Below are 11,917 nucleotides of genomic sequence, written 5' to 3' on the forward strand. Positions count from 1 at the left end.
GAAGCATGTCTGAGTGCTAGTGATATATTTTAATAAACACAATGCTGCTTTTCATCACACCCCTCCCCTCTCCTCTTGTTATCCCAGGATTCTTTTAAAGCCTGCAGTGAGATGCCAAATTGCAGCTTATGCATTTCAGGGACCTAACTGAAAACAGATGCTGTGTTCCTGTGAGCTGCCTCCCTGGTTGAGACAGGTCTGCCATCGCAGGGACTGCCAGAACGTGGGGTACCCTGGGGGGCACATCCTCCACACAGGAAGCTGCTGAGCACATCACCCTACCCTTCAACTCTGCCCAAGACCCCTGGTATTTTTTTTTATCCACTTTTCTCACATGGAGAGCAAGACCCCAAAAGGAAAATCAAGAGCAGTCTCCAACTTCCCCTTCTCCCCCCCCATCCCACCATTAGTGTTCAGGGAAAACAGAACTGAAACAAATTGCAATGTTTAGGAACTGGCTAAAATTAGTATTAATCATGAATGATGACATTCTCATCAGAGAGGGAATTAGTTAATTTTTTCTCCCCCATAGGTACTGCTTTTTGTTGGTGCTGCAGAGCAATTTGCTGTGCAGCTGGGAAAAAGATGTCCAAACCCTCTGCTTCCACCCACGGCAGAGTTGGCTGCTGCTTCATTACAGGAATTAAAAAGGGACTTGAAAACATGATAAACATGTTCATTAGGGAAGTTTGCCTTTACTTACTTGGACTTTTTCTGCAAACACAGTGCTGGTATGACAACCAAGGAAGGCCATGGGAATCTGCATCATGGTTCCTGCAGGATTTAGCTGGAGGGACTGGAGATACCGTGGTCCCTGGGTTCACCAGCAACAGCTCTGCTGTGCTGCAGTGAGGCTGGTCCCCATGAAAGGCATGGGGACAGTCTGTCCCTCTGATGGCAAATAAAACTTCATCTAGGGATGGTTGCTTGTGACAAGTAGGGGCACTTTTTCAAGGTTTCTTGAGCCTAAAGAAAGAGGGTGGTTGAAGTGAGAGATGTGTCTTTTATGTATCTGTTAAATAAATCAAGTTTGAGGGAGAACTACTATTGTGTACTGAAGAAAAGACGGTTGTTATGGAGCAAAGGACCTGAAGCGTCTGCCAAAGTGTCTGATACGATTCAAAGCCTTTCGACTTTACATAAAGGAACTACACAGCTCAGCTAAGTAGGCTGGTTAAAGCCAAGCAGTCTCTTACACTTTAAACAAAAACTAGATAAAAGCTTCTCTCTGCCACGTGGCTGGGAATAATGTGCTGCCTCTGGACTCCTTGAACCTGACTTGGCAGGCACTAATTTATCTGCTTTGACTGGGCAGCACTGAAGAGCCCTTCCTTGCTTCAGGAAGGCTGTAAATATGCTCACAGTGACAAATGCAGCTCTTGCTTACACTACAGTAGGAAAAAACAACTTGCATAAAGAATACCCGACTCTAAGTTGGCAAGTTTTGGACAGTATCAGTGCCATCAAATCTTAAAAAAATCAGTAAAAATGTGCCATGGAAAAAAGAAAACTCCATTGTGTAAAGTGTCTTGGTGTTTTTAAAGTTGTGATTGCTATGGTGATACAGACTGCATTTGTCCACTTCAGTATATTTTAACAACAGAAGAAATATTTTCATCTCTGGAATTCAGACACTGAAGTGAGTCTGTGTGGTCCAGGGCCTGATACCCTGGTAAAGGGAGCCAGCTGGGGGCATGGGAAGGCCCATCATGTGGCTCTGTAAGAAATCTTCTGAATTCTCTCTTCCATCAAAATACTGAAAATGAAAACCCACTGAAAATGAAAACCCACTGAAAATGAAAACCCACTCTCTCTAAAATAAGCTCTTTAATTCATAAATGAGAAGTTGTATGTGGAAAGGGCTGAGTGCATAATTTCCTCCCATCAGTAGTGTGTCAGGTAAATCAGAGATGTTCAAAACGTGCCCACGACAGACAGTGAGGGTTGACTGAAGCAGTGTCTGGATGGAGGATGCTTCCTCCTGAAACAGCTACTGGCATTAAAGCTGCCCTTTGCATTTATGTCAGACAACATCCTGGGTAGAACTGTTAATCGGCTACAAAATATATGTGTTTTTCTTTCATGACTCCTTTCTAAGTACATACCTTGCTTTTTTCTGGTTGGTTGGATTTTTGTTTGTTTGTTTGCTTGCTTGTTTCTTTGTTTGCTTTCAGTATGTTTTTCAAGCAAGCGCTCATTTTTTCTGTTGGAGGGTGATACATCCACCAGGATGGGAAAACTTCTCACTGACACTTGCCAAAAATTTCATTTTAAGTGCTCATTTGTTTAATACAGTGACAGAGTTTTATTTTAAAACATGTCTGTTTTTGTTTAGGTAAGCATAGCAAGCTTGGTGGTAGGGAAGTAATGCTCATTACTGCTATTATTATCGTTAAGCCAAAACTTTTGAGTATGAGTGGGTGAAAATAGGAAAAAGCCACATTCTAGCATGTCTTCATCACATGACAGAGTTTTTTTTTAAGTCATGCTTGGAAATTGTATGTTTACTTGTGTCGACTGCACTGGTTTATTTTAAAATGTTGGGTTTTTTACCTTCATTATTGGCTTCATCTCAGAAGTCAATCTCATGAGTGTGAGTAAAATGCGTGTGTACTCTAGGTGCAGCTTCTTGGGGTGAAGACACTTTTGCCAGTGTCTGTAGACATTTCTCCACCTTTCCAACTACCCAGATCTATCTACCTGAGAGTAGAGGACCTGGTGTGGGAGGTGCAGAGGGGCAGCATTCTACAGACCTGTCTGCTGACGTGGAGGGGGCCCTGATCCTGCCTGTGTGAGAGGCATGAGTCCTGCAGGGAGCATAACACTGGGACTGAGAGACCCCCTTGCTCTGCTTGCCTTGTTTTCCTGCAGAGTGTAGAACTTGGTGCCCATGGAATGCAGAGATACACCCACACAAAGTAAGACAGAGGTTTCCCCATTGTGCTGAGGAGAGAAAGAAGATGCCTGTGGGTCAGGACCAGCAGGGGTTTTATAACTGTAATTTTGGTCTCTGTGGATTCATAAATTGAAGCATGTTTTTTGAAAGTTTTTATATGTTCTGAAGCCTTTGTCCAAAGCAATTATATGATTTATTAAAAATTTTTGATATGAAGGGATTCTCATATAGCAAGGATAAAACAGGAGAGGTTCATTGTCAGAAGTCATTAATAAGCTCCAAGGGGAAGAGACTGTCAGGAAAAGGAAATTCTCTGGCATGGCAGAATGGCAGGCAATTAATAATTTCTGTAATTATACTACATAATAACTAGAGTACATTCTGACTGTTCATCAGTGGCTTGCCAGGCTTCATTACTCCCAGGTTCTTTCTGGTAAAAAAGCCAAACCAACAAGCAAATCTCATCGTGTTTTGTGCGACTTCAGCTCTTCATGAAATCTTGAAGGTGATGTTTGATATTGAGTCAGAACTGGTCTGTTTTATAATTTAGGGAGAGAAGTCCTTCCAAAGGCTTTGACACAGCTAGACAGGGCTGTCACCAGAATGTGGCAAGACCTCAGATTTAAAAGAATTACGGCAAAAGTATGTAGTGATTAAAAAATTAGAACTTTGTGTTGTGTTACATATGGGAAGCTGAAGTTGTTGTGAGCAAAATTAGTGCTGCTTAGAATAGTGATCCCTGATAGCCATTAAAACTGTGTGTGGACAATGACTTGTTAATTTTCTTTCATGAAAAACAGACAAATGCCTTTTGCATGCAGTGATCCAATGGTATGGGTGAGAGCTGGTCAATCAGCTGGATTTTGCAGAACCCAGTGAAAAAGTGCCTGAACAGTTCGTACCTAGGATGGAAGATGTCTCAAAGAAATGACAGTGTTTCTTGACCAGGGAAAGGCCAGCTGTGTTATGGTAGCCTCAGTGACATGGACTTGAAGCTTGCTATCAGGAGAGTATATGCTGATAAGAGGAATGTGCAGCTCTAGCAAATTAAATGTTTTGGGATGGGCATCCCAGAATAATTTATTCGACTGACTGAGAATATCTGCTGAGTCCTGAATTATGTGCCTTTCATTCTGTCACGTATTACTGCTGGAGCATTGACAAAGAGGCCATTTCCAGTGACAGTCGTGTTTGAGCCAAGGCTGTGCAAGTTTGTGATGCTGTTGTGATGTGTGCTGTTTTCAGGTAAGGGAGCCCTGGCGACCCAGGGTTGAAATTATTTCCTCGACTATTGTATAATGGATTATCTTTGTAAAAAACCTTGATGTAAAAGATGGCTGAAGAAATGTAGCAAATCTAGTGGACAATTTAGGGCTCAAAAAATGTTTCAGACTATGAGACCAGCATAAAATTTTAGTTCATGGCACACAAAGCAATGATGCAAATATTGTTCACTAATATGTGTTGGAAAGGAAGAAGAGGATGCAGAAATCACAGGTGAGGAGTGAATTTCAGAGGAGGATGCAAAGTCTTGAGCAGAATATGTCACCTTTCTGAGAACTGGCTCTGAAAAAGTGCAGGTGTGAGGGAAGCCAGTGGTACTCCAGGCTCCTAGGTAGGGGTTTCAAGAGTGATGCTATTTTGTAAATTATTATAAAGCTCTTGATAAACCCAGAGCTTTTGGCTGTGAGGAGCTCCCTTGCCATGAGCTTGGCCAGGTGAAACATTGTACAGGGCCATTGGAAAGTATCTGGTCATTGCTGAAGGGGATTCCATAATTAGACCAATGTGGTGTCATAAATATGACAAAGCAGATGAAGACTCCAAGGCTTTCACCAAAACAGAGCTGACTCAGTGAGGGTGTCAAATACTCCCCCTGACTCTCCCACTGAGCATCTGAAGGCAGAGGAACTGAATGTCTCCTCTTTCCAAAACTGCACGTAACCAGTGCCACTGAATGTGTTTCTGGCTTCCTCAGATTCATCATGGTGCTTCTGGAAGTGCTATTAGCTTGTGAACATGTGCAAGGGGAGAGTTGTCTTCAGAGAACAAGGATTTCTGCCAGCTCCTCTGTGCTTTAAGTATTCAAAATCATAACCACCCTGTTGGCGTAGCAACAAGAAGAGGTGAAATGATGGCATGTGGCCCATGGAAAACTTCCATATACCTTTTAAGAAGGCATGGAATTTGTGTGGCATTTTTCTTAGATGGCCAGACATGCTGCTTTCCTAAATTATTCATTTGACCCAAGGAAGTAGTATCAGGGTTCCTGTTGTGGTGGTTTGAAATGGGGAGATTAAATGTGGCACGTTCTTGGTTGTTTGCCAAGAGGGAGGGATGAGACATCTGAGAGCTTGTGTGGATGCTGAGCCCTTTCCAGGAGTGGAGAAACAAAACCGAACAGTGCAAGCTAGATGGCATGGGAATCGGGTTAAAAAGAAAAAGGAGGTATGCCTTTAAGATGATGAGATACAAAAGTCATCTTTGGATGGTCTCCCAGATGCTTAGCTTGTGACAATAAAACACAGAAAATATTAAACACCTGTCTCCTTCCCTCTAGATGGTTATGTAGCAGGTTGTGACCAGCTTGTGAACTGTGAGGTGGCCACTTCCAGCAAAGAGCAACAGAAAAGTGCTGCAGAGGCAGACAGATGCAGAGGGCAGTCATCTCTTGCTGCTGTTTAGCAGAGACCATGTGAAGCAGGAGCTGAGAACTCCATTTCTATTTCCTTTCTTTCTTAATGGGAGCTTTACCAGTGCAGTAGAAGTTTGTCATATTTGCCATTAATTTTTTTGACATTAAGTAGGAGGTTTTTTTTTTTTCCTGGTAAAAAACTCCACCGTAATTCCCTCCCTCATCACCTTTAAAGTTACATGCCAACCTCTCTGTTTTGATGATGGTTATATCCAGAAGGTTTATGCTGCTTTACTAAATCATTTAAAATCCTGCTTAAAATGCTTTCCTCTGCTTAATCTGTAATTTTTCAAAATAGTTTAAAAGGCCTTAGAGATTTCACTGCCCATCTTGTCTTTTTAGGCTTAAGGCCCAGGTATTTTTTGATAGATTGCCCATCTCACTGCAGATGTACTTTGAAACAGTTTTGTTTGGAGAGGTGCTGCATACCTACACCCTGTAATCTCCCAATGTGCATCTGCAGCTGACCCCACCTACTGCTTCTTATAAAACTTAGTTTTGCTGCTTTGGGGAAAATATAGACCGTCTATAGTTGGAAAAGCTGTGTTTTCACTTGCCTCTGAATTATTATTTTTGTTTGTTGCAGAGGGCTTAAGCCCTTTCAAGCCCACAACCCCATTGGGGCTGCAATAAATCCTGAAGAGATGCTTCAGTGTAGTCATGTCTGGCAGCTGTGCTGTCATTTGCCAATGTCAGAATGGAGGTCCTGCTCATGCCACAAAAACTGACATAAAGATAAAGAACAATTTTATGGTAAAAAACAAGCATTTCACAACAGCTGGAGAACAGGAGATACCTGAAAGTAGAAAAGTTACAGGTAGAGTCCCTTAAAACTGCACTTATTTAACATGCCCTCTTAAACAGCCATGCCACAAAAACGAAAAAAAAAATAGCTGTTAAATGAGAAAATATATGCACAGCTTTGAAAAATCAATCAAATTTTACATTCAACATGAAGAGACTTAAAAAACCAGTGAGGCTAGTGAGGCACAGTGTTGGGCTTGGATATACCTGGGATAATTTCCAAGCCAGACTCATCTACTTCTAGATGTTTTTTTCTGCAGAGACCTTTGTTTCAAACCATACACTGAGCAGTCCCAGCATGGGCTGCCAGCCTGTCCTCTGTGCCCACTTGTTGTTATTTTGTTAGCTAACAAACCACTGTCCTCTCCTTCCCCAGCTCAGATCCTTGCTGCTGCTGCTCTCCTGCAGCCAGAGCAGCTCTCTTTGGTCCAGGGCATCCCTAGACAGCAGTTGTTGATCTCACAACAGCACTGGAGCTGGGGCTTGTCTTCTGCTGGACATTGTGTGGATAAGATCAGCACCAGGAGGCCCTGCTTTCTGCCTCCACTCCTACTTCACAAAAGAAAAAGACGTGTGGCAGAGACTGTAAAAGCAGGATTTTGGATGTACACAGCCTGTACCATATTACATTGCATTTCATTGCTTAGCACAAGGTAAGAAAGTGTGCAATCTGCTCAGATGTTTATAGATGTCAGACCAGGCATACTCTGCTCTTCCACAGTAAGTTGGACACCCAGCTTGCACTCTTGAAACTACCCCAAACTCAGCTTAAGTTAATATATATTTGTGGACCCCCTGAACAGGTACCACTAGGACTAAGCCTGACTCCAGATGAAAGTGACTACCTTGGGCATCAGAAGGGCTGTAACCTTTGAGTTATTGATCTGTTAGAAAAAAATTGCAAAATGATTTGAGAACAGTGAGAAAAAACCTGGCGGCTGAATTCACGGTAGAATGGCACACAGCTTTACTTTCCACATGTGAGTTCCCCTCATAGTAGTAGTAGTAGTAGTAGTAGTTGTAGTAATAATAAAAAATAACAACAACAACAACAACAGCAATATGCTTATTTTGTAAATTTAAATGTTTGAGGAGGTACTAAACACTTAAACCTGAGCTCTTCCAAGTTGCTCTCTGGTTCTTTGTTTTTGGAGCTATGACAAGCAACACCAGCAAGAGCCTGTTATGCTCCAGCCCACTGGTGTTTCCAGATGGTGCAACCCAGTTAGAAAGCTGGTCCACTGCAAGGAGTTTGTAACTAACAGGTTGGATTACTTATTTGCAACCAGCACCACAGCTGAAGTCTATTCTTCACAACATACTTCAGCAGAAATTAATTTAAAAAAAATTGAGACTTTAGTACTATCTTTAACATATACCATATGCCTGATGTTCCTGTCTGAAAGCTTTATTATAAATCAGCTGGGACAGGAATTTTCATGGCTCTTTTCATTAACATGAATACTGGGACAAGTGAATGAATAATACTCAAAATTTCAAGTTGATGTTTTTGATTACAAAAGCTCATCCCACAACTGTATACTTCTGAATATCTCTCAAAATCTTCTGCTCGTTGCTTCTGAATATGCATGTAATGGAGATTGCAATTGTGCTGCAGCGTTGTAAAACTGTTCAATTTTTGAGTCTTTGAAATCTTGTACATCTCTATGTTCTACAACAAAAAATGAAATCAGAACATAAAATTAACTTTTTTTCCATCAAAATAGCCTATTACAGCTAGTACTCTTTTAAACAAGAGATAGAATATGATGGCAAATGGTAGAGCGATATGAAATTGCCTGTATTTGCTCTTCTATTATGTGCTTGCAGTAACTGAAATTAGGTTGAGGGTGAATACCACAGGTGTCCTAATTTCAATTTTTTTTTTTTTAAATAAGCCAGAAACGAATACTAAAAAATATGTACACATATGCTGCTAGGAAGACATTTGGTGCACTTGATACAATTGTTACCTTTTAGAAGTTGTGAAACTTATTTTTGGCTGCTAAGTATCCCCATTTCATGTATGTGAGTAACAGAAGAGAATTAAGAAGCGAAAGTGTTTTGATAAAACAAAATGTCCTTTATATGTTAATGTGAATTCCAGAGGGTTTTTGCCGTTTGAGTGTAATGCTTGCTGGGCAACTGCTGTTACTGAAATGGGCTGCAATAACAAGACCTTAATAGTTAGCTTTGGTAGAGGGAGACTCGCAGGAGCCAGGAACTTCCATAGAGCACAAGTCAAAGGGGCAACTTTTCAGATTTTCCCCTAAATATAGCTCTTTCTGGCAATCTCAGAAGTTAAACAAGCATTGGATGTTGTCATTAGAGTCTCTGGAGTGAGACTGGAGGTATGTGAGAGGCTCCACCTTGAGCTCCCATGGAGGTCATGGCCAGAGAGCAGAGGTGAGGGGTAGGTGAGGCAGGGGTTGCACCCACATAGAATTGAGTAATTCAGAGTTTGGATGACAGAATGACAGCCTGTCTTGATATAATCCTGGGGGATGGGGCCAGAGAGGTGAAAGAAAGTATGAGTTATGTCAATATGGAATTTATCTAGATTCCTTTCAGGCTCTTGATTTTGGCTGTACATGACAAGGATGTGCAGCCCCTCCTGTCTCATGCTGTGATTTAGAGCTGTATTCTTGCCTCTTGGTGGCTGTGAGGATTTTGACATGGCCAAGTTTTCCAGATACTTATAATTTTGAAATTTTCCCTCTGTGTCTCTGTTTGAAAAAATAAATCCCTCTTGCTTGTCTTAAAACCCATCTGGATATTAAAACAGCAGGATTTTTATTTTCTGTCATCAAATAGGTTGTGCCCTACAAATGCAAATTTAGCTTATTAGGGGCTGCCTATGGATTGGGGATAAGCTTGGCAACAGTATGGATGAACAGAACAGGGAAGAATGTCTTATAACTGTATGAATGGTTTGCTTTGATGTTTCAGAAAGAGACCAAATTTGCTACATAGAACAATTGAAAAAAGAAGCCAAAGGCTTAGGGGGTAACTGGTGAAGTCAACCTCTTTTCTTCCTTCTCCCATCAAACATCCTGTAGTAACCTGGCTGGGATTCTTCCTGAGACAGTGGTTTGCAACCCTTCTCTGAATTGGACCTGTTCCCCTTCCATGAGCTTGTTCTACCTGCTGAGAATAGGAAATTTGGCGGAATGTCTCCTGCAGCTTTGGGGTAACAGCATGTTGTCTAGTGGCATGAAAAATACAGTAACTCAATAAAAGTTAATATTTGTCACCAATTAAAAAAAAATTAAATTATTTTCTCTTTCCATTCTTCTGTTCTCATTGTGCCTCAACTCTCACCCATCATGAGAGACGCTACGAGTAACTTCTGAGAAGAACAGCCTGGGAAGGACAGTACTATTTGCATGCTCCTATTGCCCTTCCATTCCCTACTGCAGGTTTTAGCAGTTGAAGATGTTTGCCAGTAGCAATATTTGGTGCAAAGACTGCTGTACTGTGTTTAATGGTGATGAACAGGAATTGACTCTGCCCTAAAGTATTAGTGCAAAGAAGAAGAAGGAAGAGCAGTGTCATAAGGGACCTCATATTTCCAAAATCAGCTCTGAGACACTGTGTACCCACCACAGTGCTATGAATACTCCCACAAGCTTAGCATGGGTTTCCGTGCTGGAATGTGACAGGTGCCAGTCCTCTCTCCCACTGGCAGCACTGCCAGTGTAGCTGCACCCTGGTCCAGTGGCTGTTCCCTCGTACACACAAACATATTTGTCCCTTTCCACTGGCACAGGGTCTGTGCCATGCTTTTCACGGAGAAACTATTTATTCTTGTCTCCCAGAGGTGGTGGTGGTGGTGTCTTGGTGTCATTTCCATGGTGATGGGTTTTAGCAGGCTTCTCCTCAGGTGCCTTGCCAAGGCTTTGCATGGAGCAGGCTTCAGGCCACCCTTGATGGTGCCCATCCCTTGCAGAACTAAGTTGTCCACACTGGGAAGGGAGAACTACTGGGAAAGGTGTAGCAGGTTGGTGATTTCATGAGGAGGACCTTGGAAAGGCAGAGATCCTCCTTGCATGGGAGTCTGTGAGAACTGCAGTAGGGGGAAGAAAGAATGTGCCCTGTGACACAGCCATGGCTCCTTGAGAGAGCTGTTAACTCACCTGCCTGACTTATCTTCACTTGGCATCAGCAACGACACTATCCTGAGAGAGACCAAGGACAAAGGAGCTCAGGGCCATTCTGCTCTCCTCAAGAAGTCTGCTGCCTGTTCTGCCTATACCAGGAACCAGCTCTGTGCTGGATACACTTTGTTGGTGTGCTGGCATTTGGTGCAGCCCCTTTCAGACAGCCACCCCTAAGAATTTCCCTGGATCCTCCTCATTCATGAAGAGTGATACCCATCACAGACCACAGCTGTGGTGAGGTAACAAGTCCCTCCTGGGAGAAGGCATGCACTGTTATGGGTTTTTGCCTACCATTAAAGAGCTTCTTCATAGTGAAGAATTACTTATGTAAGTAGATGAGACTGTTCTCCTGGAAACCAAGTCAGAGCTTCATGCATCTGTCAGCCTCAGGAGACTAAAAGAACTTTTCCAGCCCCCTCTCTCCTGCTTCTTCTGCAGGCTTGATCTTTACCCTTTGATCTCCGGATCTACAGCCCTGGAAAAACAACAGTTTCACTGGGGTTGGGGCAGAGCCCTCACATCTTCCAGGCTGTAAATCTGACTATTGTGTTTGAGCATTGCCTGTGATGCTTCTTATCGAGATTATTGTTCCACCCTTTCCTGTTTGGTTTCTTTCACAATTCCTTTTGAATGGGCTCCCTAGTAAAGAGCCCATCATAAACAAACACATCGAGCTTTGCACAATGCAAAATAACATTGATTTCCCAGTTTTCCTCCCCAGCGGTATAAAAAATGCACCCCAAATATAAAATGAAAGAATCCCAAAGGGATGGAAATCATCCAAGAAAGTCATACCCTCGAGTGGCAAACCACCACTGGTGTATCTGAGATCCACCCCGATCTAGTTTCCAGCTTTCCCAGAGTTTTCATAAGCGGGAGAAGGCAGCGGTGTGTGCCCACAGAGCCCCCCCACCCCACTCCCAGTAGTACCCCCCACTCCAGCCCTCAGCAAGGTCTCATGTTGATTCGGTGTCCTCTAGTGGCAAACATGCGACAGAGACACCAGAGCAGTGGTGTCGGGGTCCCTTCCTTGGCTTGTCTTGGGGAGGGGGAAGGGAAGCTCAGAACAGGCAGCAACACAGTGGGACATGGGGACCCTCTGCCTGGCTTCAGGAGAATCAGGAAAATGTGGCCTTGAAGTAAATATCTTGGGGAAAAGAGGTCTATTGCACACATCATCCAAGCCACGGATGCAATGTGTGGCAATGTGATAGCCAAGTAAGTCGCAGTGTCACTGCCATCTGCTCCAGTCCTTGGAGTTAGACATGCCAAAAAAGGCTTCTGGAGAGTGCTGTCAGTAAAATACTACAAGATATTCTTACAGGTGAACAAACTGTCCAAAAATCTTCATGGCTTTTCCCT

General features: G+C 42.8%; 2 long non-coding RNA genes across 2 annotated transcripts in view; one reads left to right on the forward strand and one right to left on the reverse strand.

Moving 5' to 3' along the window:
* Positions 1-11,917, forward strand: part of LOC108446479 — a 45,602-nt gene that overhangs the window by 10,585 nt on the left and 23,100 nt on the right. The window lies entirely within an intron of this gene.
* LOC108446478 overlaps positions 7,419-11,917 on the reverse strand; it is a 12,070-nt gene continuing 7,571 nt past the window's right edge. The window contains exon 3 of the long non-coding RNA XR_001861671.1: positions 7,419-8,067. This is a non-coding gene — a long non-coding RNA (uncharacterized LOC108446478). The remainder of the gene's footprint in view (positions 8,068-11,917) is intronic.

The sequence above is a fragment of the Corvus brachyrhynchos genome, unplaced genomic scaffold (assembly GCF_000691975.1).
Source record: "Corvus brachyrhynchos isolate BGI_N302 unplaced genomic scaffold, ASM69197v1 scaffold32, whole genome shotgun sequence".
NCBI lineage: Eukaryota > Metazoa > Chordata > Aves > Passeriformes > Corvidae > Corvus > Corvus brachyrhynchos.